At 60.0% G+C, this 8,875-nt stretch overlaps 1 non-coding gene across 1 annotated transcript; it reads right to left on the minus strand.

Moving 5' to 3' along the window:
* Positions 1-5,012: 5,012 nt before the first annotated feature.
* LOC148058394 (5S ribosomal RNA) lies at positions 5,013-5,131 on the minus strand. Its single transcript, XR_015709869.1, has one exon. It is a non-coding gene; the product is annotated as a 5S ribosomal RNA (ribosomal RNA).
* Positions 5,132-8,875: the final 3,744 nt, after the last annotated feature.

The following is an 8,875-nucleotide window of genomic DNA, read 5'->3' on the forward strand; positions in this document are numbered from 1 at the left end:
GCCAACCCGGTCCGGGGCACCTCCAGGGACCGGCGGAGGACGCCCGCATGACCGCGACAAAGTGTCTCAAAGTCGGGCATGACCGCTCGAGTCACCCGCCAACCCTTTCCGGGGCACCTCCAGGGACCGGCGGAGGACGCCCGCATGACCGCGACAAAGTGTCTCAAAGTCGGGCATGACCGCTCGAGTCACCCGCCAACCCGGTCCGGGGCACCTCCAGGGACCGGCGGAGGACGCCCGCATGACCGCGACAAAGTGTCTCAAAGTCGGGCACGACCGCTCGAGTCACCCGCCAACCCGGTCCGGGGCACCTCCAGGGACCGGCGGAGGACGCCCGCATGACCGCGACAAAGTGTCTCAAAGTCGGGCACGACCGTTCGAGTCACCCGCCAACCCGGTCCGGGGAACCTCCGGGGACCGGCGGAGGTCGCTCGCATGACCGCGACAAAGTGTCTCAAAGTCGGGCACGACCGCTCGAGTCACCCGCCAACCCGGTCCGGGGCACCTCCAGGGACCGGCGGAGGACGCCCGCATGACCGCGACAAAGTGTCTCAAAGTCGGGCATGACCGTTCGAGTCACCCGCCAACCCGGTCCGGGGCACCTCCAGGGACCGGCGGAGGAGGCCCGCATGACCGCGACAAAGTGTCTCAAAGTCGGGCATGACCGCTCGAGTCACCCGCCAACCCGGTCCGGGGCACCTCCGGGGACCGGCGGAGGACGCCCGCATGACCGCGACAAAGTGTCTCAAAGTCGGGCACGACCGCTCGAGTCACCCGCCAACCCGGTCCGGGGCACCTCCGGGGACCGGCGGAGGACGCCCGCATGACCGCGACAAAGTGTCTCAAAGTCGGGCACGACCGCTCGAGTCACCCGCCAACCCGGTCCGGGGCACCTCCGGGGACCGGCGGAGGACGCCCGCATGACCGCGACAAAGTGTCTCAAAGTCGGGCATGACCGCTCGAGTCACCCGCCAACCCGGTCCGGGGCACCTCCGGGGACCGGCGGAGGACGCCCGCATGACCGCGACAAAGTGTCTCAAAGTCGGGCACGACCGCTCGAGTCACCCGCCAACCCGGTCCGGGGCACCTCCGGGGAGCAGTGGAGGTCGCTCGCATGACCGCGACAAAGTGTCTCAAAGTCGGGCATGACCGCTCGAGTCGCCCGCCATCCCGGTCCGGAGCTCAACACTTTGTCGTTTTTTCCACTCCCTCCCCATTAACCTCTAGGTGGTTGCGCTCGTGACATCAAAAAGACCACTTTTTGCAGAGCAGTCACACTCGGAAAAAATTCGTTTCGTCTGGCAAAAGAACCAGAGTTCTCAGCGGGCTTCCAGTCCAACCTTGTCCGATTTTGAGGCACCAGGCTCGGCCACAGTCCGAGCCCATTCACTCCCTCCCCTGTTGTACTCGCTCCCTATTAACCTCTAGGTGGTTGCGCTCGTGACATCAAAAAGACCACTTTTTGAGGAGCAGTCACACTTGGGAAAAATCCGTTTGCGCTCACACCATCCCTCCCCATTAACCTCTAGGTGGTTGCGCTCGTGACATCAAAAAGACCACTTTTTGAGGAGCAGTCACACTTAGGAAAAATCCGTTTGCGCTCACACCATCCCTCCCCATTAACCTCTAGGTGGTTGCGCTCGTGACATCAAAAAGACCACTTTTTGAGGAGCAGTCAGACACCGAGGTTTTCTGGATTTATGTCCGTTTTCCTGGTTCTCTGACTCGGGCACCTTGTGACCGACATCCCCCCCTTCCCTGGTTCTATTTTGCCGATACTTTGGTGAGTTTTCTACCCGCAAACCAAGCCCCCCAAGCCCGCCGCCTGGTGGGGGAACATGCCCCCTGGTCCTGGTTCTATTTTAGGACACTTTGGTGAGTTTTCTACCCGCAAACCAAGCCCCCCAAGCCCGCCGCCTGGTGGGGGAACATGCCCCCTGGTCCCGGTTCTATTTTAGGACACTTTGGTGAGTTTTCTACCCGCAAACCAAGCCCCCCAAGCCCGCCGCCTGGTGGGGGAAGATGCCCCCTGGTCCCGGTTCTATTTTAGGACACTTTGGTGAGTTTTCTACCCGCAAACCAAGCCCCCCAAGCCCGCCGCCTGGTGGGGGAACATGCCCCCTGGTCCCGGTTCTATTTTAGGACACTTTGGTGAGTTTTCTACCCGCAAACCAAGCCCCCCAAGCCCGCCGCCTGGTGGGGGAACATGCCGCCTAGCCCGTTTCTATTTTAGGTCACTTTGGTGAGTTTTCTACCCGCAAACCAAGCCCCCCAAGCCCGCCGCCTGGTGGGGGAAGAGGCCCCCTGGTCCCGGTTCTATTTTAGGACACTTTGGTGAGTTTTCTACCCGCAAACCAAGCCCCCCAAGCCCGCCGCCTGGTGGGGGAACATGCCCCCTGGTCCTGGTTCTATTTTAGGACACTTTGGTGAGTTTTCTACCCGCAAACCAAGCCCCCCAAGCCCGCCGCCTGGTGGGGGAACATGCCCCCTGGTCCCGGTTCTATTTTAGGACACTTTGGTGAGTTTTCTACCCGGAAACCAAGCCCCCCAAGCCCGCCACCTGGTGGGGGAAGAGGCCCCCTGGTCCCGGTTCTATTTTAGGACACTTTGGTGAGTTTTCTACCCACACTGCAGGTCCCCAAATGCCGCCATCTGGTGGGGGAACATGCCGCCTGCACCGGTTCTATTTTAAGTCACTTTGGTGAGTTTTCTGCCCACACTACGGGTCCCCAAATGCCGCCATCTGGTGGGGGAACATGCCGCCTGCACCGGTTCTATTTTAAGTCACTTTGGTGAGTTTTCTGCCCACACTACGGGTCCCCAAATGCCGCCATCTGGTGGGGGAACATGCCGCCTGCACCGGTTCTATTTTAAGTCACTTTGGTGAGTTTTCTGCCCACACTACGGGTCCCCAAATGCCGCCATCTGGTGGGGGAACATGCCGCCTGCACCGGTTCTATTTTAAGTCACTTTGGTGAGTTTTCTGCCCACACTACGGCTCCCCAAATGCCGCCATCTGGTGGGGGAACATGCCGCCTGCACCGGTTCTATTTTAAGTCACTTTGGTGAGTTTTCTACCCACACTACGGGTCCCCAAATGCCGCCATCTGGTGGGGGAACATGCCGCCTGCACCGGTTCTATTTTAAGTCACTTTGGTGAGTTTTCTACCCACACTACGGGTCCCCAAATGCCGCCATCTGGTGGGGGAACATGCCGCCTGCACCGGTTCTATTTTAAGTCACTTTGGTGAGTTTTCTGCCCACACTACGGGTCCCCAAATGCCGCCATCTGGTGGGGGAACTGCCGCCTAGTCCCGGTTCTATTTTAGGTCACTTTTCTCACTTTCTGACCCACAAATAATGCCCCAAATGCCGCCGCCTGGTGGGGGGAACTGCCGCCTAGTCCCGGTTCTATTTTAGGTCACTTTTCTCACTTTCTTACCCACAAATAATGCCCCAAATGCCGCCGCCTGGTGGGGGGAACTGCCGCCTAGTCCCGGTTCTATTTTAGGTCACTTTTCTCACTTTCTGACCCACAAATAATGCCCCAAATGCCGCCGCCTGGTGGGGGGAACTGCCGCCTAGTCCCGGTTCTATTTTAGGTCACTTTTCTCACTTTCTGACCCACAAATAATGCCCCAAATGCCGCCGCCTGGTGGGGGGAACTGCCGCCTAGTCCCGGTTCTATTTTAGGTCACTTTTCTCACTTTCTGACCCACAAATAATGCCCCAAATGCCGCCGCCTGGTGGGGGGAACTGCCGCCTAGTCCCGGTTCTATTTTAGGTCACTTTTCTCACTTTCTTACCCACAAATAATGCCCCAAATGCCGCCGCCTGGTGGGGGGAACTGCCGCCTAGTCCCGGTTCTATTTTAGGTCACTTTTCTCACTTTCTTACCCACAAATAATGCCCCAAATGCCGCCGCCTGGTGGGGGGAACTGCCGCCTAGTCCCGGTTCTATTTTAGGTCACTTTTCTCACTTTCTGACCCACAAATAATGCCCCAAATGCCGCCGCCTGGTGGGGGGAACTGCCGCCTAGTCCCGGTTCTATTTTAGGTCACTTTTCTCACTTTCTGACCCACAAATAATGCCCCAAATGCCGCCGCCTGGTGGGGGGAACTGCCGCCTAGTCCCGGTTCTATTTTAGGTCACTTTTCTCACTTTCTGACCCACAAATAATGCCCCAAATGCCGCCGCCTGGTGGGGGGAACTGCCGCCTAGTCCCGGTTCTATTTTAGGTCACTTTTCTCACTTTCTGACCCACAAATAATGCCCCAAATGCCGCCGCCTGGTGGGGGGAACTGCCGCCTAGTCCCGGTTCTATTTTAGGTCACTTTTCTCACTTTCTGACCCACAAATAATGCCCCAAATGCCGCCGCCTGGTGGGGGGAACTGCCGCCTAGTCCCGGTTCTATTTTAGGTCACTTTTCTCACTTTCTTACCCACAAATAATGCCCCAAATGCCGCCGCCTGGTGGGGGGAACTGCCGCCTAGTCCCGGTTCTATTTTAGGTCACTTTTCTCACTTTCTTACCCACAAATAATGCCCCAAATGCCGCCGCCTGGTGGGGGGAACTGCCGCCTAGTCCCGGTTCTATTTTAGGTCACTTTTCTCACTTTCTGACCCACAAATAATGCCCCAAATGCCGCCGCCTGGTGGGGGGAACTGCCGCCTAGTCCCGGTTCTATTTTAGGTCACTTTTCTCACTTTCTGACCCACAAATAATGCCCCAAATGCCGCCGCCTGGTGGGGGGAACTGCCGCCTAGTCCCGGTTCTATTTTAGGTCACTTTTCTCACTTTCTTACCCACAAATAATGCCCCAAATGCCGCCGCCTGGTGGGGGGAACTGCCGCCTAGTCCCGGTTCTATTTTAGGTCACTTTTCTCACTTTCTGACCCACAAATAATGCCCCAAATGCCGCCGCCTGGTGGGGGGAACTGCCTGCTAGTCCCGGTTCTATTTTAGGTCACTTTTCTCACTTTTCTACCCACAAATAATGGCAAAAAAAAATGCTTACAGCACCCAGTATTCCCAGGCGGTCTCCCATCCAAGTACTAACTGGGCCCGACCCTGCTTGGCTTCCGAGATCAGACGAGATCGGGCTCATTCAGGGTGGTGTGGCCGTAAGCGAGGGAAGCGCTTGTGAAATGCCCCAAAGTGTTGAAAATGTTCCCCAGGCCCCTGGTTCCCCATCCCCGCAGGAGGAGGCTCCCCAGGCCCCCTGGTTCCCCATCCCCGCAGGAGGAGGCTCCCCAGGCCCCCTGGTGCAGGAGGAGGCTCCCCAGGCCCCTGGTTCCCCATCCCCGCAGGAGGAGGCTCCCCAGGCCCCCTGGTTCCCCATCCCCGCAGGAGGAGGCTCCCCAGGCCCCATGGTTCCCCATCACCGCAGGAGGAGGCTCCCCAGGCCCCTGGTTCCCCATCCCCGCAGGAGGAGGCTCCCCAGGCCCCCTGGTTCCCCATCCCCGCAGGAGGAGGCTCCCCAGGCCCCATGGTTCCCCATCACCGCAGGAGGAGGCTCCCCAGGCCCCCTGGTTCCCCATCCCCGCAGGAGGAGGCTCCCCAGGCCCCCTGGTGCAGGAGGAGGCTCCCCAGGCCCCCTGGTTCCCCATCCCCGCAGGAGGAGGCTCCCCAGGCCCCCTGGTTCTCCATGCCCGCAGGAGGAGGCTCCCCAGGCCCCTGGTTCTCCATCCCCGCAGGAGGAGGCTCCCCAGGCCCCCTGGTTCTCCATCCCCGCAGGAGGAGGCTCCCCAGGCCCCCTGGTTCTCCATCCCCGCAGGAGGAGGCTCCCCAGGCCCCTGGTTCTCCATCCCCGCAGTAGGAGGCTCCCCAGGCCCCCTGGTTCTCCATCCCCGCAGGAGGAGGCTCCCCAGGCCCCCTGGTTCTCCATCCCCGCAGGAGGAGGCTCCCCAGGCCCCCTGGTTCTCCATCCCCGCAGGAGGAGGCTCCCCAGGCCCCTGGTTCTCCATGCCCGCAGGAGGAGGCTCCCCAGGCCCCCATGTTCTCCATGCCCGCAGGAGGAGGCTCCCCAGGCCCCTTGGTTCTCCATCCCCGCAGGAGGAGGCTCCCCAGGCCCCTGGTTCCCCATCCCCGCAGGAGGAGGCTCCCCAGGCCCCCTGGTTCTCCATGCCCGCAGGAGGAGGCTCCCCAGGCCCCCTGGTTCTCCATGCCCGCAGGAGGAGGCTCCCCAGGCCCCCTGGTTCTCCATGCCCGCAGGAGGAGGCTCCCCAGGCCCCCTGGTTCTCCATCCCCGCAGGAGGAGGCTCCCCAGGCCCCTGGTTCTCCATGCCCGCAGGAGGAGGCTCCCCAGGCCCCCTGGTTCTCCATGACCGCAGGAGGAGGCTCCCCAGGCCCCCTGGTTCTCCATCCCCGCAGGAGGAGGCTCCCCAGGCCCCCTGGTTCCCCATCCCCGCAGGAGGAGGCTCCCCAGGCCCCCTGGTTCTCCATGCCCGCAGGAGGAGGCTCCCCAGGCCCCCTGGTTCCCCATCCCCGCAGGAGGAGGCTCCCCAGGCCCCTGGTTCTCCATCACCGCAGGAGGAGGCTCCCCAGGCCCCCTGGTTCTCCATGCCCGCGGGAGGAGGCTCCCCAGGCCCCCTGGTTGGGAGAGGGGGAAAAAGACCAAAGTGTTTAAAAATGCCCCAAAGTGTTGAAAATGTTCCCCAGGCCCCTGGTTCCCCATCCCCGCAGGAGGAGGCTCCCCAGGCCCCCTGGTTGGGAGAGGGGGAAAAAGAGCAAAGTGTTTAAAAATGCCCCAAAGTGTTGAAAATGTTCCCCAGGCCCCTGGTTCCCCATCCCCGCAGGAGGAGGCTCCCCAGGCCCCCTGGTTGGGAGAGGGGGAAAAAGAGCAAAGTGTTTAAAAATGCCCCAAAGTGTTGAAAATGTTCCCCAGGCCCCTGGTTCCCCATCCCCGCAGGAGGAGGCTCCCCAGGCCCCCTGGTTGGGAGAGGGGGGAAAAAGACCAAAGTGTTTAAAAATGCCCCAAAGTGTTGAAAATGTTCCCCAGGCCCCTGGTTCCCCATCCCCGCAGGAGGAGGCTCCCCAGGCCCCCTGGTTGGGAGAGGGGGAAAAAGAGCAAAGTGTTTAAAAATGCCCCAAAGTGTTGAAAATGTTCCCCAGGCCCCTGGTTCCCCATCCCCGCAGGAGGAGGCTCCCCAGGCCCCCTGGTTGGGAGAGGGGGGAAAAGAGCAAAGTGTTTAAAAATGCCCCAAAGTGTTGAAAATGTTCCCCAGGCCCCTGGTTCCCCATCCCCGCAGGAGGAGGCTCCCCAGGCCCCCTGGTTGGGAGAGGGGGAAAAAGAGCAAAGTGTTTAAAAATGCCCCAAAGTGTTGAAAATGTTCCCCAGGCCCCTGGTTCCCCATCCCCGCAGGAGGAGGCTCCCCAGGCCCCCTGGTTGGGAGAGGGGGGAAAAAGACCAAAGTGTTTAAAAATGCCCCAAAGTGTTGAAAATGTTCCCCAGGCCCCTGGTTCCCCATCCCCGCAGGAGGAGGCTCCCCAGGCCCCCTGGTTGGGAGAGGGGGAAAAAGAGCAAAGTGTTTAAAAATGCCCCAAAGTGTTGAAAATGTTCCCCAGGCCCCTGGTTCCCCATCCCCGCAGGAGGAGGCTCCCCAGGCCCCCTGGTTGGGAGAGGGGGGAAAAGAGCAAAGTGTTTAAAAATGCCCCAAAGTGTTGAAAATGTTCCCCAGGCCCCTGGTTCCCCATCCCCGCAGGAGGAGGCTCCCCAGGCCCCCTGGTTGGGAGAGGGGGAAAAAGAGCAAAGTGTTTAAAAATGCCCCAAAGTGTTGAAAATGTTCCCCAGGCCCCTGGTTCCCCATCCCCGCAGGAGGAGGCTCCCCAGGCCCCCTGGTTGGGAGAGGGGGAAAAAGAGCAAAGTGTTTAAAAATGCCCCAAAGTGTTGAAAATGTTCCCCAGGCCCCTGGTTCCCCATCCCCGCAGGAGGAGGCTCCCCAGGCCCCCTGGTTGGGAGAGGGGGGAAAAAGACCAAAGTGTTTAAAAATGCCCCAAAGTGTTGAAAATGTTCCCCAGGCCCCTGGTTCCCCATCCCCGCAGGAGGAGGCTCCCCAGGCCCCCTGGTTGGGAGAGGGGGAAAAAGAGCAAAGTGTTTAAAAATGCCCCAAAGTGTTGAAAATGTTCCCCAGGCCCCTGGTTCCCCATCCCCGCAGGAGGAGGCTCCCCAGGCCCCCTGGTTGGGAGAGGGGGGAAAAGAGCAAAGTGTTTAAAAATGCCCCAAAGTGTTGAAAATGTTCCCCAGGCCCCTGGTTCCCCATCCCCGCAGGAGGAGGCTCCCCAGGCCCCCTGGTTGGGAGAGGGGGAAAAAGAGCAAAGTGTTTAAAAATGCCCCAAAGTGTTGAAAATGTTCCCCAGGCCCCTGGTTCCCCATCCCCGCAGGAGGAGGCTCCCCAGGCCCCCTGGTTGGGAGAGGGGGAAAAAGAGCAAAGTGTTTAAAAATGCCCCAAAGTGTTGAAAATGTTCCCCGGCCTCCTGGTACCCCATCCCCGCATGAGGATGTCACCCAGGCCCCTGGTTCTCCATCCCCGCAGGAGGAGGGATTGTGGGTGGGAGAGGGAAAAAAAGGCTAAAGTGTTTAAAAATGCCCCAAAGTGTTGAAAATGTTCCCCGGCCTCCTGGTACCCCATCCCCGCATGAGGATGTCACCCAGGCCCCTGGTTCTCCATCCCCGCAGGAGGAGGGATTGTGGGTGGGAGAGGGGAAAAAAAGAGCAAAGTGTTTAAAAATGCCCCAAAGTGTTGAAAATGTTCCCCAGCCTCCTGGTACCCCATCCCCGCATGAGGATGTCACCCAGGCCCCTGGTTCTCCATCCCCGCAGCAGGAGGGATTGTGGGTGGGAGAGGGAAAAAAAGGCTAAAGTGTTTAAAAAG

This window comes from Callionymus lyra, unplaced genomic scaffold (genome assembly GCF_982586985.1).
Source record: "Callionymus lyra unplaced genomic scaffold, fCalLyr1.hap1.1 HAP1_SCAFFOLD_83, whole genome shotgun sequence".
In the NCBI taxonomy this organism is placed as follows: Eukaryota; Metazoa; Chordata; class Actinopteri; order Syngnathiformes; family Callionymidae; genus Callionymus; species Callionymus lyra.